The sequence below is a fragment of the Phaseolus vulgaris genome, chromosome 9 (assembly GCF_000499845.2).
Source record: "Phaseolus vulgaris cultivar G19833 chromosome 9, P. vulgaris v2.0, whole genome shotgun sequence".
Taxonomy (NCBI): domain Eukaryota; kingdom Viridiplantae; phylum Streptophyta; class Magnoliopsida; order Fabales; family Fabaceae; genus Phaseolus; species Phaseolus vulgaris.
In genome coordinates, this window is record NC_023751.2 from 1,097,970 (window position 1) to 1,124,004 (window position 26,035).

General features: G+C 37.5%; 1 pseudogene; it reads right to left on the reverse strand.

The window, feature by feature from the left end:
- Positions 1-274: 274 nt before the first annotated feature.
- On the reverse strand, positions 275-18,102 carry LOC137820583 (probable protein phosphatase 2C 27; annotated as a pseudogene).
- Positions 18,103-26,035: the final 7,933 nt, after the last annotated feature.

A 26,035-nucleotide genomic window follows, 5' to 3' on the forward strand; every position in this document is an offset into this window, starting at 1 on the left:
GAATTATACTATTCTTGAGAGCAAAGTAATCGCGAGTGTTGAAAATATAATTCATGAAAATGAAGAAACTTCTGATCTCATATGTACAAGAAGATAGATCTAAGTGGAGTTAGGAAGGTGAACAAATAAAAATAAGCTCAAATGTATGGGGCAGCACTAGCAATGGAGAGGCAAGATCCTCCAGCAACCTCCGTGTCAATGATCAATATCAGTTTTTTTATACACACAACAAAATCCATCCTTTCTAAACCTAAACAACCATAAAGAACCAACATTAATAGTCCAACACACCCTCAAGTAAATTGAGACCGTCTGCCGATATACTCCTCCTGACTCGAGAAGGAGGTGTCTCTATCCTAGGAGGAGGATCTGGGGAGAAACATATCACAATAATAGTCAAATTATCACAAGAGTTACGCTTTCAGAGCCTCTCTAACCAGCTCTCTGGAGCACCTTTGAGGATCATTATGTATCATTAGTTCTTTCCTTGCCATGGTCACAGCACATTGGTTACTCATTACATCCCATAGGCCGTCACAGCCCATGATCAAGTAGTTGTCATCCTCACTCAGGTTGATTTCCTGCAGCTCTGGCTCAGAACTTAAGGGACAGGTAGAACCCTTGGGACCCTTCATGTGCCAGTCTCCCAAGGCACGGGAAACAGATAAGTGCCTGTTCAAGTATCCACCACTCCACCAAGTTTCTCAATCCTAAACATTTCTAATACAACCCAAGTAGTTATGAAGATGACTAAGGAAGCAAAAAACAAAACACACGGTGAACAGTCATCTCAAATCAACGACTAATTCATAACTCCACCAAGGATCACATGAACTTCATCAGAGGAGTTAAGCATAAACCATCACACCAACTATTCTTCCTTTTGGTCTTCTTATAAGATACAAATATGTTATAAATAATTTTGACTCTCTTTAATGGTTCAAATAGCAAAGATATGCTAGAATAAGGTGTTTTTAGCATAATAGGGGGTGTGGGTAGCATTTTAGTTTGTTCTTAGCCCATTTATAAGGCATTTTGACTTAGTTTCTAGAAGGACAAGCCTAGGATGCGGCTTTGACTTAGTCAAACCTAAGGCTGCCCATTTTTCCCTTTTTCCATCCTATCCCTTTAGCTTGTTCTCCAAGGCTCCTTCACCTATAAATAGGAAGCCTACCTAGTGTATTTTACCAGTTGAAATTAATAGAAGAAGTGATGGCATTCTCATGGAGCTCTTCTTGGATGTTGTGAAAAATGGTGCGGAAGCTATGGATTGAAATGGGCAAGATCCTCCTAGGAGTTGTGGTGATCTTGAAGGTGCATGATGAGTATGGAAGAAGGGAGGTTCGGCCAGCCCTTTGATAGATTGTGAAGATGAAGATTAGGTCCTAGAAACTAGGCAAAAGCAATGTATGGCACAATGTGGACAGCATAACATTACTCTCATTAATCTTCAAAATACAAGGTGTAGGCTCCTCTTTTTATAGGCTAAAGAGGACCAGATTTGATGACCTAAATGCTACACAAATGTAAGCCAAATGAAATGTAAAGAAGTCGCACATGGAGGCACATGGGCCACATGGAGCACATGGGTGCACATGGCTTCACAAAACCGTCCCTAGATTAGTGAAGGCTTCTAGAAACCTTTAGCTAATCAAGGTTAACTCCTCCTTAATTCTAATGTGCAGAAAAATAAACATTTGTCCACATGGCTATGCTATTTACACCCCAATTAAAGCTAAACTACACTTGATGGGCCTTCACGGAATATGTGCTAGTATGCCACTCTCTCATTCATAGATTTGATCCAAGTCTTCTTATCCTAGACGCTCCTAGCTTGTCCTAGACGCTCCTAGCTTGGTCTTCTTGTCCTAGACGCTCCTAGCTTGTCTTAGACGCTCCTAGCTTGGTCTTAGACGCTCTTGACTTGGCTCTTGCCTTTCATGGAAGGTTGTGCTTGGCCCTCTTCCATCATCCCCTCCCTCTTGAAAAGGATTTGTCCTCAAATCCAATGCTTTTGCTTCCTAGGGGGATGGTTGTGGCTGGATGGTGTCCATCATCTCCTCCTTCTTGAGAAGATCTATCCTCAGATCTTCAGACTTGATCTCGGATAGCAGCCTCTTGCTTTAAGAACTAGGATTGCCCTCCCGGGCTAAACGTGTACCTACGGAAATCATCAGAGGTGTCAGTTTGAAAATTAATTTCACTAAGTTGCCATTTTTGTTTTTCTTTTGTGTTTGGCAACTTTTTACAATATTTCTTTTTTGATTGTTGTATGTGTTCTCTAATCATCTTATGCATTTTAAAATTTTCAATTGTGGTTACTTTCTCCTTAGGCACAAATCCTATAGGAGTTGGTAACAACTCAAAAGAAGAAAGATGATTTAGCCCACCTACAACCTCAAAAGTAGAAATATAACTACTTTATGGTGTGTATGCTCATCTCTAGAGTTGTGTTTGTCTTTTATGATTACTCTAGGCATAGTAGAAAGAGCTAGATTTTCAAATGTATTTTGACCATGCCTTTGAGGATGATAAGAATTTAAAGTGTACAACTTAGTTGCAAGTTTTTCCAAAGAGAATCCTCAAATCATGGCTTGCGAAATTTGGAGCTCTATCCAACACTATGCTTGAGGATAAACCATGAAGATGTAGCACTTCTCTAGAGAAGAGTTTATCCATGAAAATTAAATCAAAACCTTTTGTTGTCCTACGAAGCTCTAAAATGAAATTTGTGTCTTCCCAAGGATCATTTACAAAAGGTGAAGGAGTATAGAGTTCTTGAGACGTTGCCTTAGGTGTAGTTTGAAAACAAGAATTATACCTAAAGTAATGTCTTTGAACTTCTTTTCTCATGGGGGACAAAAGTTTTCCTTTTAAAAGCTCTAGAGTTTTATCAACTCTAATTTGGCCCATGAGTTCTCCTTCATGAAGACTTTTTCTCTTATGTGTAAAGATAGTCTCGTTGTTACAACCATTGTTTATGAAAATTTGTACACTTTGCAATGGTTGTCTCAATAAGACATGACAAGTTTCTTTAGGCACTACTTCACATAAAAAATTGTTTTGGTAGATGCTTATAGATAACTTGACATTCACTTGGTGATATCCTAGCACATATGAGAAATAATCTTTATCTATGCAAGCTTCTTTTAAAAACTCTTCTTTCTTGCTTATGCTTGCAAGTGTTCCTTTACAAGACGTAAGGCTAGGTTGTTCAACAAGAAGCATGTTTTCAAGGGTATTTTCAATGTGCTTGCCTTGTTGAATGACCTTGTGGGAAGGGACACTCTTTTCCCACGCCTTTTGTTTCACATGGTTTTCTTTCTTTTCTATTTTTACATTTTCATCACTCTCACTAGCTTCTTTTTCTTGGCTACTATTCTCATCTTTGTCCCTTAAGATCATAGATCTTTCATTGGAACATTGAGATGTTAATTGATCATTGCCAAGGTATTCTAGAGATGGAATTTCTCTAGCTTGAGTGTGAGAGATATGCTTGGTTAGGTTTTGGGAAAGTTCTAGAGATGGTTCTTGTATACGTTCTTCCCCTCTATGGAACTCATCCTTGTCATAAGATTCATAGTATGAACTTTGTTTTTGACTTGATTGTTTTCTCAAAATTTGTTTTTCAACTTTAATGCTAAGTTGAATCAAGTCATTTAAGTCTCTATAAGGTAAAAGTTCAACTTTGTTTCTTATCTCAAGTTTGAGACCACTTAGAAACCTAGCTATGGTGGTATGGTTGTCCTCATTAATCCTTGCCCTCTCAATATATGATATCATCTTTTGCCAATATTCTTCTACACTCATATCTTTTTGATGAAGTCTTTGGAGCTTGTCCATCAACTTCCTATTGTAATGTGAGGGAATATGGCGACATCTCAAGGCTCCCCTAAGGTCATTCCAAGATGTAATGGGAGGATCCTAGTGGAGATGTCTCTCTCCTTTTAGGGCATTCCACCAATACATAGCATCACATTGAAAACTTAAGGTAGCTAAGGGTACTTTCTTTTCTTCACTCACATGGTTGTAAGCAAACAAATGCTCTACCCTCATCTCCCCATATAGATATGTTTCTACATCTTCTTTTCCATAGAAATGAGGTAGCTCTACCTTAACTTCCTTTAGGTTTTCTTGTCTCTCTTTTCTAGCTCTCCTAGGGGATGGTTGATGATATTCATTTGTCCTAAGACTTTCTTCCCCAAGATAATCATGATGTTTAGAGCTAGATGCATGAGAATGTAATTTTTTTGAAAATTGAGACTTCTCATCCTTTGCTTTAGTCAATTTATTAGTCTTGGTCTCATTCTCCAATTGTTTAGATGAAATCATTTGCACAGCTTGTGAAACTTCTCTCAAAAGAGTTTTTAAAGATTTTACTTCACTTTCTTTGCAGAATGAGAAGAAGAAGACATGACTAGAGCTTTGTGTGTCGAAGTATTTTACTTTGAGAAAATTTAGGGAAGTCAAAGAAGGTAGTCTTCCAGGTAAGGGAGGTGAGTCACAATGGACTACTTAAATACCAAGTCTTGCCTTAGCCAAAAACTATCCCTTAATGCCTTCACACAAAGTTTTCTCTTGGTAAACCACTTAAAACACAATTAAGTTGGAGAAATCAAAATTTTAATGCAAGAAAGCAATGCAAACTAACTAATTAACCAAGCTTAACAAAGCTTTAAACAAAACAAGACAATTGAAAAGCGTAACTAATTAAGCAAAGAGATGCAATTAAAACAATTAACAATTTGCTAAACTAGATAGTTCTACACTAGTCGGCCCTAGGTGAGGCTTCTTGGACACTTGGAGCCCTTGAAGACACACTCACTGTCTAATCACGTAATTAAAGAAGTAATTAACAAAAGTTAAGTTTCAAAGAAATAAAGAAAACTCCCTTTGTTGATCTTTTTTTGTTATTGGCACTTCCTTGGTTGTCTTTTCTTTGTTGGGCCTTCCAAATGTTTGTGGTGTTTTTGGTAGTTATTTGTTTCTGCCCTTGCCTTTGTTCCTCTTAGAATTAGGGAATTAATTCTCCAATCCAGCACCTATCAAGCAAGCTAGACCTCACTCAAGTCAAATTTCCACTCAAATAAGCACCAATTGAGAAACAATCCAGCACCAAATTTATAGGCCAAAGAATTAAAGCAAGAAACAAATTAATTGGAAAAATAGTACCACACAAATGGAGTTAAATTGTGACAACTAGAAAGAGTTCTAAAGAATATTAGACAAGCAAATAAAGGTACTCAAAGAAAGGTAGGCACACAAAATGGATCCTAAGAATAGCACTAGAATTGATTTCAAAATCAAAAACAGCACCACTGAAAAATTGTTGTGGGCCAAAGAGCGTGATTTTCCCCGATTTATGCTGAGTTGTCCTTTTAAGATTTGCTTTTGAAAAATTTATATGCCAATAATTCAAGATCTTAACTAAATTCTGGCGTTGGTTTTTTAATAAATTTTCTAAAATCAGTGTTCAGTTACGCCAACTGTAGCACCAGATTTGCACACTCTTTTTATAATATTTATCATTTTTTTTCTATTGACTCTTTTGAGCTGATTCTTTTTTTGTCTTTTCTGTAACACCTCAATCTTGCATAATCCAGAGAATCAGAAATTTCCTATGTGGGAAAATAATTTTCTTAAGCAAAACAGCCAGCATAGAGTTATGCAAAACAGGGGATTCTGTAAAATCTGGAAAAAAACAACAAGATACCAAAAGAAAAACACAATGGAATTGGTGAAAAGGAATTTGTGTAGATCTAAACACAAATATGAACTCAAGCTAAAAATAAAAGGCACCAAAGGATAAAAAACACAGCAGATTCAAAACAAACATTTAGACCAAAATCAAGAAACAAATAAGCCAAACAAAGTACTACTATGATTTGATGACATTTTGGAAAAACATATAGATTCAGAAATTAAAAGACTCAAAGAGCATAAAATGAACCAAATAAAATTGCAATAAGGACTCAATTACCTAAAGTAAAAAATAGCAACACAAAGTGTATGGAATCCTACCAAAAATTGCACAAGGATTGCTCAAGATCAATTGAACAAGATGCACCGATTGGAATTTCCAAACAGCACACCAATTCAAAGCAAAAATTAAAAAACAGCAAGACAATATGGAATTTAAAGAACAACAAGGAAATAAGAAGAACTCAAAATGAAAATGACCAAGAATTACTCATCTTGGAGCTATGATGAGTATGGAAGAAGGGAGGTTCGGCCAACCCTTTGATAGATGGTGAAGATGAAGATTAGGTTCTAGAAACTAGGTAAAAGCAATGTATGGCACAATGTGGACAGCATAACATTACTCTCATTAATCTTCAAAATACAAGGTGTAGGCTCCTCTTTTTATAGGCTAAAGAGGACCAGATTTGATGACCTAAATGCTACACAAATGTAAGCCAAATGAAATGTAAAGAAGTCGCACATGGAGGCACATGGGCCACATGGAGCACATGGGTGCACATGGCTTCACAAAACCGTCCCTAGATTAGTGAAGGCTTCTAGAAACCTTTAGCTAATCAAGGTTAACTCCTCCTTAATTCTAATGTGCAGAAAAATAAACATTTGTCCACATGGCTATGCTATTTACACCCCAATTAAAGCTAAACTACACTTGATGGGCCTTCACGGAATATGTGCTAGTATGCCACTCTCTCATTCATAGCTTTGATCCAAGTCTTTTTATCCTAGACGCTTCTAGCTTGTCCTAGACGCTCCTAGCTTGGTCTTCTTGTCCTAGACGCTCCTAGCTTGTCTTAGACGCTCCTAGCTTGGTCTTAGACGCTCTTGACTTGGCTCTTGCCTTTCATGGAAGGTTGTGCTTGGCCCTCTTCCATCAAGAAGAGTTACTTTGCACAAATTGTCTGAGGTGTTAGTGAGATTTGAATTCCTCTTAGCATTTAGGTTTTATCTTGTGAGTAATAGAAGTTGCGAAATTAAAGAACAAGGAAACAAGGAAAACCAAACAAGAACATGATACAAAGAGTAAAAATGGAATGACAATGGAAGAATAGATTAAGGAAGGAGAAAGCTTATGTGGTGGATTTGAGAAGTGGAACACGCCACTTGGAGTGTGATTGGCCTCCAAGATAAGTGAAGATAGTTGTCACTTGAGAGCTCACAATACTCACAAGATAAGACTTAAATGCTAATAGGAATTCAAACCTCACTAACACCTCACACAATTTGTGCAGAGTAACTCTTCTTCTATTAATTTCAACTTGTAAAATACACTAGGTAGGATTCCTGTTTATAAGGAACCTTGGAGAACAAGCTAAAGGGGTAGGATGGAAAAGGGAAAAAATGGGCAGCCTTAGGGTTTGACTAGGTCAAACCCGCATCCTAGGTTTGTCCTTCTAGAAACTAAGTCAAAATGTCTTTCAAAAGGGTTATGAACAAGCTAAAATGCTACCCACACCCCCTATTATGCTAAATGCACCTTATTCTAGCCTATCTTTGTTATTTGAACCCCTAAAAAGAATCCAAATTATTTACAACATATTTGTATCTTATAAGAAGACCAAAAGGAAGAATAGTTGGTGTGATGGTTTATGCTCAGCTTCTCTGGTGAGGTCCGTGTGATCCTTGGTGGTGTTTTGTCTTTTGCTTCATTGATCATCTTCGTAGCTACTTGGATTGTATCACTTTCCGAAATGCAATCTGGTTTCTGATCATTTGACATCTCAATTGCTCTACCTTGCCTCCCCAGTACAGCTCTGCAATCCCCGGCATTGGCAACTATCATGGTCCTATCAACGATGAAATTTCACAACTCGAAAGATGATGTAAGTATTAAGTAACTTCAGTCATTGACGAGAGAATCAATTTTCAGAATTTTTTATTTGATTCCTTTACATTCAGGATAAAAGGATAAGGTAAATAACTTCAGTCATTCATTGATGATACATTTATGATTTACCAAGTATGTGTTGGTAATAATTGCGTATTAAATTTCTTCTTCAACCACTATTTTGATTCACTCATTTTATACCTTAAAGTGAATTGTTAACTTTAAAGGAGTGAGATACCAGAATATTTTCCAAAAAAAATTGATTAAGATACGATGGACCAACTTCCATATATAAATTTTACGGTAGAATCTAAAAACCCATATGCAAGGAAGGCGACTAATGCTTGCCATAACTAGTAAACCTGATACTGATTCATTGAAATTAAATAATTAATATGATCATGATGGAAGTTGATTAACTTCCAGATACAAGAGCAGTTAAAGCAGTGGTCCCGGAGGACATATCATGCGAACTAGAATCTGCAAATGCATAATCGGCTTTCAGAAACGCACTTGTAATTGCCTGCCCCACGCAAGTTGGAAAATTTGAGTCCTCAACTATGAATTTGAGGATGTTATTTCTTATGAACAAAGCTGCATCTGTACCTCCATGCCCATCAAACACCTGAACAATGGGTACAATACAAGTTAATCAACTGCTAAACTTAACATGAAAACAATAGAGTCTCGATCACAGTATGTGAGCAACAAAATGAATGGAACAAAACAGTATCTGCCAGTAAAAAAATGAACCATCTCCCGTGGTCTATAACTCATTTGTTCCAATTACCAGTTGTGTCAAAGGTTGGATTATAAAACACAACTTTCTGATGAAACATATAATCTTAAGGGGTAAAGAACAAATACATCCAAGTAACATGAAAAGCAGCGTATTAATGAAAAAATCAGGCTTTATCATAATAGCAAGTGTGTAAATTATAAAGTCAGGTAAAACAAAACAAAAATATACTAACCCCGTAAAAAGCTCCAGGTAAAGGAATAGTTGAGGCAGGACCTATATGCTGAATAAGATCATCAATACATACGTGTTCGTCCTGACCGAAATATTGGTATAAACTCAGACTTCTCTTCAGGAGATGACTTGCTTCCAGTAAGCCCCACATCCAAACTCTTAAAAAATGACAGAGAAGCCGAACAAATCAGATAATCAACAAACTTCCAAATTACAATGAGAAATGGAGAAGTAAATTATATCAATGTTAAAACACAACAGAAGTTCCAGAAGCATTTGAAAAGAATAACAAATCTTCACAGCATGTAAGTTTATATTAGTTTCGCAAGATGGATCATGAAGTTCGACAAAAGCATCACAATAAAGCTACAAGATCGTAAAGCCAACAGAGAAAGAAGACAAAAGCCTAACTGAAAGTAGCAGCTAGCAACAAAAGAGTAAAAAATTAAGAATCTTTATCAAAAGGCTAGAATATAGGGCCAAAAAGATTAACAAAAATATCTAAGTCTACAAATCAGATGAAGAAGACAAACTTACCAAATCTGCTATGGCCATCAATCTGGTGGTGCTAACTCTGTGACTCAAAATCGAATCATGCCGCTAAGGCTTACCTTGGTCATTGGTTTTAGATTATCCAAATCACCTGATTTATCGTCTTCCATCATAAATGTTGCACTGTCTTTGTCCACTAGGACACACACACTTAACGAAAAACCCAACAATTATTGTTCCTGCTAGAGAGATGGGACCTAGAGAACTATTGAAATCTTCGTCTTCCTTCTTCGGTCGGGCAGCTTGCTAGGGTTTCACTGGAATCCTTCTTGCCTTCGTGCTTCTCCTTCGACTCTCGGTCTTGGGTGAATACCGAATGGGGGTACCTGCGCACTCTGACGCTCAAGTCAGTAAAGCGGGTGATCGGCACTCGGGTAGGTGCACAGTAATAAATGACGTACCTTTTTCCTTAGAATGCATGCTATTTATATTATTTTAATGGGCTTACCTTATTGGGCCTGATTAGTGGAATGGATCACACTTATGGATGTATTACCTAATCCTTAATGACAGATTAGCTTCACTGACCTTGGTTTGAGCGTTAATGGATTTATGTGTCGGTTGGCCGGGCCGTCTGTGGTGGTTTCCCTGGTCTCGGTCAGGTTTCCCTGATCTCAGCCAGGTTTCCCTGGTCTCGATCAGGTTTCCCTGGTCTCGATCAGGTTTCCCTGGTCTCGATCAGGTTTCCCTGGTCTTGGTCAGGTAGACCGAATCTCGGTCTCGCCCATACCAGTACACTTGCCTCCCAGGCTCGAGGACGGCTATGCCCGATGAGTCTTTGATAATGGGTGTCGGTCAGCCTCCCTTGGGTGCGTGACTATTGGGCTTCCCGAGGTGTGATGTGACCTTCGGTGGTGTGACGTGACGTGCATTGATGAAGGATTTTTCGGGAGGGAAGCGTTGTGGATTGTTGGATCCAAGAGATCTAACAATTGAGATTGATCCGACGTTTCGAATTCCGAGGCCCCTCGGCCCTATAAATACTGGTCCCAACAGTACCAAGACCCTGTGCTTTTTCTTTGTGAGTTGCCTGATAGCGGAGCAATCTCTCGCCCTAGCTCTAAGAACCGAGTGATATCTCACCCTCTTCCTTAGATTCAGTCTCGTCTTTTTCACAAGGTTAGTTATGTCGACCTTGTCTCGGCCTACATCTTCTTCTTCCGGTCACCCTTCCTCTCCCCTCGGTCGCCCCTCTCTTCCCCATGGACATTCTTCTTCCTCTTCCTCTTCCTCCTCCTCTTCTTCATCTACCACCGACTCCTTGTCGGTCGAGGTGGCCGAGGCGCCACCCCAGGTAGAGGTCATAAGGGGGGACGATCCGGCTAATGCTATTGACCGGTCGGACTCTCCCCCGACGGTCATTCCTCTGGTGGACCTTAGCTGGGTGGATCCTAAGGTGGTTGAGATCTCGTCCAACTACAAGACCGAGGCTGCTGTGACCAAGTTTTTGGCCAAGCACCCAGTTTTGAAGGCGGGCGGGCTTTCTCGCTACTTTAGCGTTTTGCCTTGTAGCCCACCGAGAGTGTGTGTTTGGGGTGATCGGGTACTGGTCCCCCCTTCTTTTACATGTACACGTGTCTTTTCTCGAACCTCCATGTTTCTCTCCCCTTTGACGAGTTCACAATGGGCGTCCTTCGAGCGCTCAACGTGACTCCCACCCATATTCACCCAAACACTTGGACGTCCCTCCAGGCCTTTCGCCTGTTGTGCGATGTTATGCGTCTTCACCCCACTCCTTCTTCTTTTCTTTGTTACTACACCTCTCACCCCACCCAACCTGCCTCTTGGCACTCTTTGGTCAGCCGGTCGGGGAGTGTTCTCTTTAACTCCTTTGTTGTCTCTTACAAGAGATTTAATGAGAGATTTGTCAAAGTAATCGTTCAGCCAGAGGCGACGGCCTTCTTTTTTGATGAGGTTGGTCAGTCTCAGTTCCCTCTATACTGGACTGCCAAGCCTCGGGACTTTAAGAAGTGGTCGAGGCCGATGGAGAGTGACGATGAGGTTGAGATTCTTTCCCTCTTCGACGCACTCCCAAGGAAGTTTCCCACACGGTTGTTGATCGGTGCCTATGTCGAGGCGGCTCGTTGGGCGGCCGTTAGGGGTATGAGTCATGGTGCAAGAACGATCGGCCGGAATCAACACCCTCGGCAAACACACACAACAGGCGGCCGAGCGCAAGGGTCGCCGCAGCATTGAGGTGCTGCCCACAACAAAGGGCTCGATGGCCCGAGCGGATAAGGGCTCGGCCGGCCCTTCCCAGAAGTCCAAAAAACGTCCAAGAGATGGTGGGAACATTGCCACCAGCACTCGCTCCCCGGGATCTATGCCGACACCTCCACCTCGCCCAGATGCGGTCGAGGTGGACTCCCCTCGCCAAGGCGCGTGGAGCATGTGGTCGGACCTCCCGAGATCGGCGTTGAAGCTTCGTGGTCGCCTCTCGCCTTTCTGGGGGGTGGCCTTCAATTTACGCGAAGAGTTCGCGTGGCGCTCCCTGAGGAGACTCGGGAGGTTATCTGAGGCGTCTCCCCCTCAGACTTGCTGAGGAGCGGCTTAGAGCTGATGTGCCGCTCGGTTGTCCTGGTCCAGCATGGGATGCAAGGGCAAGAACACCATGTCGAGGATGTGTCTCGGTTGGAGCACCAGCTGGCCGAGGCCTCTAAAGACTTGAAGCATTCTTTGGTTGCTAACAACGAGCTCTCGGCCAGGATTGCTCGAGAGGCGGCCAAGAGGGAGCTCGCTCAACAAGAGGATGCCGAGACGAGGCAGCGTCTGGCGGCGGAGAACGTCGAGGTGCTGAGGGCGGCGGCTGAGATTGCCGAATTAAAGAAGATGGTCGAGGAGAGAGATGAGAAACTCTCATCCTCGGCCACTGAATTGGCCGCCCTCCAAGCTGCAAAGGACGAGGCCGAGGCTGAGCTCGACTTAGACTTTAAGGAGTCGGAGGAGTTGTTGAAGCAATGCTTCGACCAAGCCGTGCGCCAATCCCATGTGCTTTATGGGGGGTCGCCGGCCATTGGTGATTTCGACCTCGATTGTGAGGTCTACCAGGGCCGGTTAGTTCCAAGTGCCGAGGTGGGTGCTTTGGCGGCACAAGAGGCTGGGTCAACCGAGGCCGAGGAGGGCGACTGCGTTGAAGTCAATTAAGAATAGGTTTGCTTTTGGCCGGGCTTTGGCCTTTTCTTGCTTTTTATTTTTCTCTCTCCTCCGAGGTCGGGGTGTGGCCTTCCCTTTTGCAACTTTTAGTCTATCGCCCTTTATTTCTTCATTATGCTCTCGGTCCTTTTGGCTTGTAATGAAAATTTCACAAGTTAAACATGTCAGTCTTTAATTGTTTGGGCAATCGACCATTAATACGAAGACATAGTTGACCAAGTGTAATTGGTTGTCGGCCATTATTGTTATTGCGTTAATCGAACAAGTTGGATTGGTTGTCAACCATTATTGTTATTGCGTTAATCGAACAAGTTGGATTGGCTGTCGATCATTGTTGTGATTGCGTTAATCGAACAAGTTATATGGGCGGTCGACCATTAATTGTGACTGCTTGATCAGACAAATTAAATGGACGGTCGGCCATTAATTATGATTGCTTAATCGAACAAGTTAAATGGTCGGTCGGCCATTAATGTGTGAGTTTATTTGTGCCAAGTTATAGTGTTAACTTGGGTGTGTCGGTCGGTCTCGGCAGGGTATGCATGTCGTCTCTACGATCTCGGTCATTTCGACCCTGTTGGGGTGACCTTGTTCGCCTCGGGGGCTCCGCCCGGTGAGGTGTGTCCCGGCCGTTTCTGACGAATCGGCGTAGGTGCCCGGCCTGGATGAGCTCTTCAATCTTGTCATTCAAGGCCTGGCATTTCTCAGTGGAGTGTCCACTGTTCTGGTGGTATCGGCATTGTTTTCTTCGGTCGGCATTATTTGGGCTAGCGACTTTTTTGGGAGGAGGGATCATGATGGAGGAGGGCCCAAGCTCACCACACTATGAAAGCCAAAGTTTCCAAGACTAGACCGTCTAGCCCATGATGAGAAACGTCTAGTCTCAAACGGAGCGTCTAGCCTATGATGAGGAGCGTCTAGGTCATGATGAGGAGCGGCTGCATAAGGAGCATCTAGGAGGAATCCTAGACCGTCTAGCTTCACATACATATGGGCCAAGCTACGGTTTTGAGAAGACCTTGTAATTGTCACATGGAGGCCCATTAAGGGTGGCTAAGTAATTAGAGTAGTGTAGAAAGCATAAATGAGTGAACATTCTAGAATCTAGTTGCTTGGCCGGTCATGTGCCATGTGTATTGTGAATTGCATTTCATTTGGCTCTCATTTCATTTACACTTAGCTTAGTATTTACGGCCCTATATAGCCTATAAATAGGGAGGCCATCTCTTGTATTTTCAAGTTTATTGTGAGTAAAATTATGCTGCCATTTTGTGCCAAGCTTTGCTTCTCCCTAAAACTCTAGGCTCTAAACTTCACATCCTTCACCTTTCCTTGGGCTGGCCGAACCTCCCAATGTTCATACACATCATGCACCTTCAAGATCAACATCACTCTTAGGAGGATCTTGCACACACACATCCATGGCTTCCGCACCATCTCTTACATGATTCAAGAAGAACTTCATGAATTTTGCCATCATTTGGTATCATGAGCTTAGGTTCTTCAAGATGAGTTGTTTTTGGTCTTTTCATTTTTAGTTCTTCTTTATTTCATGTTGTTCATCTTATTTCCATAATTGTCTTGCTGTTTTTTACATTTTAATTTGTTTTGGTGTGCTATTTGGAAGATCCAACCGGTGCACTTTGTTCAATTGATCTTGAACAATTCTTGTGCAAATTGTGATAGGATTCCATACACCTTTGAGTTGTTATTTTCTTTTAGGCTTTTGAGTCTTTATTGCACTTTTAATTTGGTTCATATTATGCTTTTGAGTCTTTAATTTCTGAATCCATATATGTTTTGTCAAGTCATGTTCATCCACAATGTCAACAATTCTTAGTAGTCCTTTATTTGGCTTGATTGTTTCTTGATTTTGGGTATCTTTAATTGCTTTGAATCTGCTGTTCTTTGATCTTTTGGTGCCTTTTTAATTTTAGTTTGAGTTCCTATTTGTGTTTAGATCCTACACAAATTCTATTTCACAAATTTCATTGTGTTTAAATTTTAGTATCTTGCTGTTTTTTGTTTCCAGTTTTCCAGAATCCCCTGTTTCACATTCTCTGTGCTGGCTTTTTTGTTCCAGAAAAATATTTTCACTCATAGGAAAATTTTGATTCTCTGGAATATGAAAGTTTGAAGTGTTATAGAAAGGAAAAAAAAAATAATTAGTTCAAAAGTATCAACAGAAAAAATAATGATAAATCTTTTAAAATCAGTGTGCAAATCTGAGGCGCTACAGCTGGCGTAACTGAACACCAAAATTGCAAAATTTATTAAAAAAAATGGTGCATGCGTTTTGAGTGATTCCAAAGCCAGATTTTAGCTAAGATCTTGAATATCTTGCATATCAAATTTCAGAATCATATCTTAAAAACACAGCTCAGCATAAATTGGGGAAAAAACACGTTTCTGGCCCACAACAAATTTTCCAGTGGTGCTGTTTTTTATTTTGTAATCTAATTCTAGTGCCATTCTTAGGAATTCTTTTGTGTTCCTACCTTTAATTGAGTACCTTTTATTTGCTTGCTTAATATTTCTTGGACCTCTTTCTAGTTGTCATAATCTAACTCCTTTTGGTGGTACTGTTTTATTCAATTAAATTGTTTCTTGCTTTTGTTCTTTGACCTCTAATTTGGTGCTGGAATTTATTCTCCTTTGGTGCTTAATTGAATGGAAACTTGACTTGGGTAAGGTCTAGTCTTTTGATAGGTGCTGGAATTGGAGAATTAAGACCTTCATTCTAAGGGGAAACAAAGCCAAGGTCGAATCAAGCTTTCTTGAAAAACACTACAAACACTTGGAGGGCCAACAAGCAAAGACAACAAGGAAGTGCATTTAGCAAAAAAGAGGATCAACAAAGGGAGTTTTCTTAATTTCCTTGCAACTTAATTTGTGTTAATTACTTCTTAATTACGTTAATTAGACGGTGAGTGTGTCTTCAAGGGCTCCAAGTGTCCAAGAAGCCTCACCTAGGGCCGACTAGTATAGAACTCTTTAATTAGCAATTGTTAATTGTTTTTAGTTGTTTCTCTATATTGCTTAATTAGTAACGCTTTGTATGTGTGGTTGTTTTAAGCTTTGTTAAAACCGTCTAGCTTTGTTAATTAGTTAGCATACATTGTTTTTCTTGCATTGAAAAAAAAAAGTTTTGATTTCTCAACTTAATTGTGTTCTAAGTAGTTTACTAAGAGGAAGTTTTGTGTGAAGACATTGAGGGATAGTTTTTGGCTAAGGCAAAGGCTTGGTACTTAAGTAGTCCTTTGTGACTCACCTCCCTTACCTGGAAAACTACCTTTTTTGACTTTCCTAAATTTCCTCAAGGTAAAACACTTACATACACAAAAACTTTAGCCATGTCTTCTCCTCCTCACTCTCCAAAGTCTATTGAAAGTGAAGTCAAATCTATAAAATCTCTTTTAAAAGAAGTGTCACAAGTCGTGCAAATGATTTCTTTTAGACAATTGGAGAATGAGAATAAAATCAATGAATTGGCTAAAGCCCAAGAGGAGAAATCCCAAAAATAAAAAAAAACTCATACTCATGCATCACATTCTAAAAGTAATGAGTTTCTAGGGGAGGGAAGCCTTAGAATCAATGACTATTACCAACCACCCCCTAGAAGAACTAGACAAAGGGAGCAAGAGAGCCCAAGGGAAGTAAGGGTAGACCTACCCCATTTCTATGGCAAGGAAGATGTAGAGACCTACCTAGATTGGGAGATGAAAGTCGAGCAACTCTTTGCTTGCCATGGGGTGAGTGAAGAGAGGAAGGTATCCTTAGCAACCCTTAGTTTCCAAAGCAATGCCATGTATTGGTGGACCTCTCTAGAGAGAGACCGACGTCTTCATAGGGAGCCTCCCATAGAATATTGGAATGACCTTAGGGGAGCCCTAAGACGTCGCCACATACCTTCCTACTACCATAGGGAGTTGATGGACAAGCTCCAAAGACTCCAACAAAAGAACTTGAGTGTGGAAGAGTATAGGCAGAAAATGGAGCTCTACATGATGAGAGCATCCATTAGAGAGGAAGAAACCACCACCATATCTAGGTTTCTAAGTGGGCTCAACCTTGAGATAAGGGATAGAGTAGAACTCTTACCCTACCAAGACTTGAATGATTTGGTTCAACTTTGCATTAAAGTTGAACAACTAAATTTGCGCAAAACTTCAAGTCAAAGGGTGGGTTCTTACTCCAACTCTTATCCCAAAAAAGACTTTAAAAGGGAGGGTAGTACACCTAGAGACGAACCCAAAGAAACTACCAAACCCTTAGTGAAAGATGCCTCCACCCCATACATTCGTGCTAGGGACACCAAGTGTTTTAAATGTTTTGGAAGAGGACATGTGCAAGCACAATGTCCAAACCAAAGGATTTTGTTCTTAAAAGGAAAAGATGAGTACACAAGTGGTGAGGATGAACCTAGTACACAAGAAAAGGGGGAAGGAGAGAGGATAAATCCTTTGGAGGGGGACTTATTGATGATTCAAAGAATCCTCCACAATCAACCTAGTGCATCCATTAAGACACAACGAGAGAACATTTTTCATACTAGATGCAATGTTTTAGAAAATATATGCTCTCTTATTGTGGATGGTGGATCATGCTGCAATTGCTGTAGCACTAGATTGATTGAAAAACTAAAACTACAAGTAGTTCCTCATCCAAAACCGTACAATTTACAATGGATCAATGAGGATGGAGAACTACGTGTAGACAAACAAGTGGAAATCGAGTTTTCTATAGGTAACTACAAAGACAATGTTTTATGTGATGTAGTACCTATGGAAGCTTGCCACATCTTATTAGGTAAACCATGGCAATTTGATAAGAAAACCTCGCATAATGGTCTAACTAACGAGATTTCTTTCATCCACAAGCACAAAAAGTTTGTACTTAGCCCTTTACCACATTCCTAAATGGTAAAAGACCAAATACAAATGAAACATAAGAGGGATGAAGAGAAAATAGAAAAAGAGAAAAATTTTGGGAAACAAAAGGCGTGGGAGAAGAGTGTTCCTTCCCACAAGGTCATTCAACAAGTCAAGCACATTGAAAATACCTTTGCAAACATGCTTCTTGTTGAACAACCTAGCCTTTCCTATTGTAAAGGAACACTTGCAAGCATGAGCACAAAAGAAGAGTCTTTAAAAGAAGCTTGCATAGATCAAAACTATTTCTCAAATGTGTTAAGATATCCCCAAAAGAATGACAAGTTATCTATAAGCACCTACCAATTTTTGTATGAAGTAGTGCCTAGGACAACTTGCCATGTCTTATTGAGACAACCATTGCAAAATGTACAAATTTTCATAAACAATGGTTGTACCAACGAGACTCTCTTTGCACATAAGAGAAAAAGTCTACAAGAAGGAGAACTCATGGGGAAAATAAGAGTTGATGAAACTCTAGAACTTTTAAGAGGAAAACTTTTGTCACCCATGAGAAAAGGGGTTCAAAGACATTACTTTAGGTACAACTCTTGTTTTCAAAATACACCTAAAGCAAAGTCTCAAGAACTCTATACTCCTTCACCTTTTGTAAAAGATCCTTGGGAAGACACACATTTCAAATTAGAGCTTCCTAGGACGACAAAAGGTCTTGATTCATTCTTCATGGATGTGGATAAACTCGTCCTAAGAAATGTGACAAGCCTCCATGATTTATTTTCAAATGATAGAGTTTCAAAATTTGAAAACATAGCTGATGAGCATATATTTATTCACACTTAATAGCCTTAATCATAGATTATTGGACTATAATAATTAATAAATCCATTGTTTTAATTAATATTCTTATAATTGGGTTTATTTAGGCCTTAACTATTATTATTGTTAATTTTGTGTTTTTAGGGTAAATGATCTGAAGCATCTACCTTTGTGAATGGGCCAAATATGCAAAAGTCCAAGTTGCTTCTTTGAATCAAAACAGAAAACAAATTCTGTTGGAGAAGAAAGAGAAAATAAAAGCTACAAGATTCCAGAAACAGAATTGGAAGCAAATCTTCTGCAAAATAAAAAGAATTATGGAAAGTGAAAATTGTTTACAAAATCTAAACTGCAATATTTTCCCAAGATCCTTGGAGCAGAAAAGCCTTATAAAAGGACACAAGCATCAAGTAGAAAGAGGGAGAGCTTCATAGGGTTTTCTTAGTTTCTTTTCTTATTTGTAATTCTTTTGCCTCCGCATGGAAAGCTAAACCTTTTGGTTGATTCCTTTGTGATTCCCCATTGAGTTCTGAGGTTTTGATCAATAAAAGTTTCTATTTTTAATTCTCTATAGCAGTTGTTTTTATTGTCTAATCTCCTGGAAAACTAGTTTTTGTGAGAGGTTGTACTTGAACGCATGATTGAGAGTCTTCCTTATCTTAAACTTTGGTTTCTTAGTTAGTTCGTATTGTTCTAATTAATTTCTTGGGCGCATGATTCAAGAGAGAGGAGATAAGCATTCCCATGGAGTATACGCATGGAACAAAGTGGGTATTGATTAAATCGATAGACGCATGCTTTACTGGTGAGCTTCAGTTGAATTAGGTTTGGCGCATGTTCAATCTAGTTTAGCTCTGCTGAGGATTGAGAAAAGAATAATCTTTAGAGAGCCCGTGAAGAATTCATTGGTGGAAGAACTTGGGAGTCAATCTGCATTCTTTACTGATTCAAATCATCATTTATATTTTCTTGCTAAACAATCGTAACCCCTGTTTCTTTACCATTATTGCTAATTTTCATTGTTTGCAGATAGGTTTTGAATTCTATTCACTGAAATTACTATTGGATTCGTTGAGAGACGACTTGGGGTCATCTGACCACAACTATATTATCATCTCTCTAGTATTAGACAAGTCTACGCTAGAATCATATTAATTTGACAGCAAAACGACAGCTATCAATAGCTCTTCCTTCTATGCTTCACAAAATCATGAAGGACACTCACAATTCTTGGGATAAGAATCCTTTTCCTTATAAGCATGCATACAATGGAGTAGTCCACAAGATTACTCATATTTCTCCATTTGAAGTTGTATGTGCCCAATGTCCTCTTGCCTTTTTAAAGTTGTTACCATTTCTTAAAGGAATTATGCCTAAGGGAAAAGTAACTACTTTTGGAAATTTTAGAAAACATAAGAGGATTAGAGGGCACCTACAACCCTCAAAAGGGAGGTATTGTGAGAAGTTGGCCAAAACAAGAGAAAAACAAAAATGGCAACTTCATACAATTGTTTGTTCTCCAAAGGCTCACCCTAACTCCTTTGCTTTGTTTCAAGATTCACATAGATTGATATTTGATCCGGGAGGACACACCTTGACGAAGCAAAAGGATGCTATCCGAGATCAAGAATGCAAATCTGAGGATAGATCTTCTCAAGAAGGAGGAGATGATGGACACCATCCAGCCACAACCATCCCCTTAGCCAAAGCCTTGGATTTGAGGACAAATCCTTTTCAAGAGGGAGGGGGTGATGGAGGAGGGCCCAAGCTCACCACACTTTGAAAGCCAAAGTTTCCAAGACTAGACCGTCTAGCCCATGATGAGAAGCGTCTAGTCTCAAACGGAGCGTCTAGCCTATGATGAGGAGCGTCTAGGCCATGATGAGGAGCGGCTACATAAGGAGCATCTAGGAGGAATCCTAGACCGTCTAGCTTCACATACATATGGGCCAAGCTACGGTTTTGAGAAGACCTTGTAATTGTCACATGGAGGCCCATTAAGGGTGGCTAAGTAATTAGAGTAGTGTAGAAAGCATAAATGAGTGAACATTCTAGAATCTAGTTGCTTGGCCGGTCATGTGCCATGTGTATTGTGAATTGCATTTGATTTGGCTCTCATTTCATTTACACTTAGCTTAGTATTTACGGCCCTATAGCCTATAAATAGGGAGGTCATCTCTTGTATTTTTCAAGTTTATTGTGAGTAAAGTTATGCAGCCATTTTGTGCCAAACTTTGCTTCTCCCTAGAACTCTAGGCTCTAAACTTCACATCCTTCACCTTTCCTTGGGCTGGCTGAACCTCCCAATGTTCATACACATCATGCACCTTCAAGATCAACATCACTCTTAGGAGGATCTTGCACACACACATCCATGGCTTCCGCACCATCTCTTACATGATTCAAGAAGAACTTCATGAATTTTGCCATCAGATCAACTCAGAGTTGAGTGTCTCGTTCAAAATTCTTCTCCTCTCGGCCGTCAAGGGTGTGTACCTTGAGAATCAGATTGGTCGGTCTCTATTTTCTCTACGTTTGTCGCCCCGTTGGCCTGACCGGCCTTGCCGGTCCTTTTCTTCCTTGTTCTTCTCTCCCGTAGCGTCGACTCGGGCTTGGTTACGGAACTCCCGGAGTTCTTCCAACTGCATGTACTTAACAGCTCTCTTTCTCAGCTCGTTCAGGCTCTCGACCGGCTGCATGCACATGTTGTCAGCAAAAGGTCCTAAGCACAGGGTCGTCAGCATGTGATGCATGGCAACGTTCGGGCTGAGGTTCCCCGAGGTGTAGAGACTTATATGGGTGGTGTATGCATCAATGTATTACCTAATCCTTAATGACAAATTAACTTTACTGGCCTTGGTTTGACCGTTAATAAATTTATGTGTCGGTCGACCGAACCGTCCGTAGTGGTTTCCCTGATCTCGACTAGATTTTTCTGGTCTCAGTCAGATTTCCCTGATCTCAGTCAGGAAGACTGAATCTCGATCAGGAAGACTGAATGTCGGTCTCGTCCATACCAATACAATTACTAAAAATGGAAACTTCGCAATTAAGTGTATTAGCGTAGCTGATCACGAACTCAATATTTATTAGGATCCTGAAGATATGTGAATTCCAACTCTGCCACGCCACATTGCTGGTATTGAAAATAGAAGGTACCAGAGAAGTACAAAGGAATGATTGGATCCAATAAATCCAAAATTCTAATGATGGGATCCAATAAATTCAAAATTTTGGAAGAAAAGGGTGGTGGAATCATTAAATGATGCTAAATTTTGGACATTGGAATTGGAAATAAGACACCGAAAATTGCAGTTGAAGGAAGCCCCTTCATCCACATCCACAACACAACCGAAAGAGTGAGTCACCTAATTAACAAAACACTGTTTTTGTCTTGAAGCTATGAGAGAAGGAAGAAAAAGAAAACCTAAATCAATGTTGTTCAGTTGCTATTGTCCCAACAAAATCCGGGTAGAGAGAAATAAAACGAATATGGTGGTTCCAGATGGAGAATGGCGCCACATGGAATTTCTTATTGGGTGTTATGGATGGCCTGGAAGCCGTTGGATCTGTGTTGAGAGGAATGGAGGGCTTAGACGAGTTTGTTCTTTTAAACGTGGTCAAAGCAAGGGAAAGGTCTATGTCTATGTGTCCATATCTCATCTCACTATCAGATTAGAATGTTTTAGAGATTTTTTTCATTCCTCTCATAAAAATGATATTTAATAATATTATATTTAATTAAATTCAAATTCTTCCAATATAAATTTAAGTAACTAAAGTAAGTAATCTTTATTTTTATTTATAGCTGCTATGAATTGAAGGTAATCATATATTTCAAAATCTTTTTTTTTATACAACCAAATTATAATTCTTAATAATATTATTTTAATATTTTTTTATATTATTTAGTTATAAATTTATTTTTTATTATATATATTTATATCTAAATTAATTATTAAATTGTTGTATACACTCTCTCATGGTTTTAAAAAGTATCATTTCTCTAATTTTGATTGATAAGAAAAATCAGGATCTGAATCTTGTTTCTTTCAACACATTGTCTGAGCTATTATTTATTTCAAATTGTAAATGTCCAAGACAATGCATGATTAAGACCATTGAAAAAAAAAATGATTGTTTATGCGTTGGCTGAACCTGTTGTTCTCTCACATAGGCCTAAATATCTACAAAATTCAAATTCTTAACCACATCTCTTAAATGATAAAAATAGCATCATTATTATACTAAAATATATTTATTTTAATATATAAATTAGTCAACAAATTTATAGGTGGTCAGATCCATTTTAAATTTCGGATTAAGTCCATTATATTTTAAATTATAATTTACTCCCAAAAAAATATCACTTGTAACAATGTTTATTAAATTAAAAGCAGTTTTAATTTTAAGTTATTTCTTTGTGAAAAATAATATCTGATTAAATAAAGAAATACAATAATAAAATAATAATAATGCAAATGCAAAATGAAATATTTTTTTGTTTAGTAATGAATAATATCAATTTAGTATGCACACTTTTGTGTACAGTTTTGTACTGAAATTCTTTAACTAATGTTAATATTTATTTTAATACATATATATATAAGCTAAGTCATATGTACTTACAGATTCAATTTAAAGTAAAAATATCATTATTTACATATAAAAAACTACAAGTCAAGATTGCAGATGTTTTTATTCGGACAATAGAAAGCATATATTTCTATATTTTCTTACATGATAAATAAAATATCGTATAATATTAGTTTGACCACAGTTATAAAGATTTGAAATTTGCATGTCAATCAATATAAAATTGAGATAACTTGTTATACTTTCATGTAATTTAATTTAACAATATTTATTATTTGCTATGTTTGATGTAATTGAAGATATGTTTTTTAACAATAACTTTATCACTGTTGAAAATAACTGTAGATAAATAATGTAGTATATGTTCTTATCCAAATTAAACTAATGTATTATAAATTATGTATAATGAGATTATAGTAACTTTAGTGACATTGAATCCAGAGGAGCAATTTAACACGTGAAATTTGAATTCATAAGTATATCATTATTCAAAGTACACAAACTTTGACCATAGGTCAAAGTTTATCTTGCCGTCAATAAGTTATGTATAATATATGTTTTGCTAGACACATCTCTCATACAATACATTATTTAAATGTGGCATGCTTCCATCAAAACCTAATGTTACACATATACTGTTTTAATTGGATTTTAAAAAATAAAACAATTTTTTTAAAGAATTAATTTTTAGTAGCTTGGATTTAAAAAATAAATCAAACCAATCCAAAAGTGGTTGTTAAATTAGTTAAAAATATATAACATCCTATTTTTAAAAAAATAATATATAGTGTGAGAATAATATTTTCGATCTTTAAGTTTATAAGTTTCATTAGTTTATGTCTGAGGTTGGGGATTGTAAGGTCATAGGTTGATCTTGCAAAAGAATTTTCGACTTTGAAAGTTTACCTGCCTCATTGGCTTTTGTCTAAGGATGGGGATTGTGATATCATGGACCGATCCCACTAGTATGACGAAACAATTTATTTTCAATCTGAGAATTTAATGAAGAATATCTCATATTTACTTCAGCATAGGAGAGAAAGGTGTGAGATAGGATTATTGTAAAGTTATTATACATTAAAGACTACAAACAGAAATGATGAATAGCTTGACTAGAAACCACTATTTCTGACTAAACTAAATACAACATTTTTCTTTAATGATAAAAATTAATTTCATAATATAACTTCTAACAAATTCAAATGTTTCAAAATTCTCCCAAATTACCCTACCCACATAATAGACTAAAATATGACATAATTCCAATTTATTATAGAAAGATAAAAGAAACTGGCATTCAGAACAACAATTTATTCAATACCTTCTAACACAATACTAGATACACAAAATACAAACTCACAATTATAATAAATGAGATGAAGTGGTTGTAGAACAAATTTTCATTCATCTCCATACATTCAAAATTTCAAAGATTCAAACAGGAGTTAAAAATTCATACAGTTTAATTAATAGTATCATAGTACACCAAGAAAATCATTATCATCATAGTTTATTTTTTTCTTCCAAAATCTTCAAGCAAAATGAAGTTTTAATTGGATAGATTCTTATGTCAACTAATTGCAATTCACTAGCTATATACATTTAAGTAGTTTTAGAGAAATATTAAAATCATAAATATCAGCATCATAAATCATTAAGATTATAAAAACACTAAAAAGCAGAGAAAAAAATGTGGGATCTTAAAAAAAATTATAATAATTACAATTTTTTTTATTTGTGATATTAAAAGATGTTGTTTGAATATATTCAATAATTTCATATTATTCGAGATAAAACGGATAATTTGAATATATTTTCTCGTTTAATATTTTAAGATGTATTGTAAATTTGAACTATAAACTTAACAACATCTCAGATATAATGGTATGGTTGGTCTTATCCATACTATCTCAATAAATATAAAATTTAAATATTAGAGCACTTGTAAATATAATTGTCATCCAACATTTTGAGTATGTTTAATAATTTTACATAGTTTAAGAAACAAAATTAATTACACTTTACACACATATTCTTCCTTTAATCTTCTTACGTGTTACTTTAGCTTAACACTAGCAATATTATTTCAATGAGAATTACAATTAAAATCATAATAATAAATAATTAATTAAATAGAAAAACAAAAATAAGAAGAGAGAAGAAGGAAGATGATGGTGACGGCGTGCTAGGTGGTCACAACAGTAGAAGATAGAGATGAAATATTAAATTTGTTTGTCCATGCTAGGTTTTTCACTTTCCTAAATTCATTTTTTCACTTTCCTAATTTCCAAATGAATGATTTGCAAATAATAAATGGTAACATTAGTGCTTCACTGATGTACCATCTATCAAACTCAAACCCTCACTTAAAAAATATATTTTTATATAAATCTATAAAATAATGTTATTATTACTGTGTAGTTTGTTGGATTAAAGAATAATAAATAATTTAAACGGTAGAAGGAAGCCCAAGTGGGTGAGATTGGATCTTAACTTTCTGAAAAAAATGAAAGGTAGGGGAGAACAAATAGTGTGTAAATGAAGATTATGGTACTGAAAAAAAAAAGATCATCGAAAAAGGTAGCAATTTTGTTATTTGGACGCGTCAACATGCAATTCCTTTTTCTATCTCACCAACATCTTTTACTCTACACTTTTTAAGATATTAATAAAAAATATTCTTTATCTCTTATATTTTTAAAACCTATCCAAGTGTATAATTTAGAGAAACAAAAGCAAATGAAAAGAAGAAAAGGACTGTGTCTTTGCTTTGTCCCCATACAAATCTCTATCTTTATTCCCAACACCAACACATGTTTCAACTTTTAACTCACCCTATACCTTTTCAGATTTATACCTAAGCTTAATACTAATTCAAGAAACTTTAGTTTCTATTCCAAAAATAATAAATCACAAAGAAAACATCAGTTTAATCACATATGAAAAATCATTAAACATGACTTATAAGTTTAAATAAACAAGTTTTTTACTTAATGATTTGATATTTTCAAAGCAAAACAAGACACTCAAACGGTCCTGTAAAACAAATCTTCCAGAGTCAGTTTAGTTTATTCTCTGTGTGTTTCAGGAAGAAAAAAAAAAGACAGCTTCTGAAGTGTACTCACGAAAAGAATATTGAAAAATAATTAAAAAAACAGAAAATTCCAGTTTCTTATATGAAATATGAACATCAACACATTCTTCTACTGTGTGTTATATTATAACACGTGTTATATTATAACACAA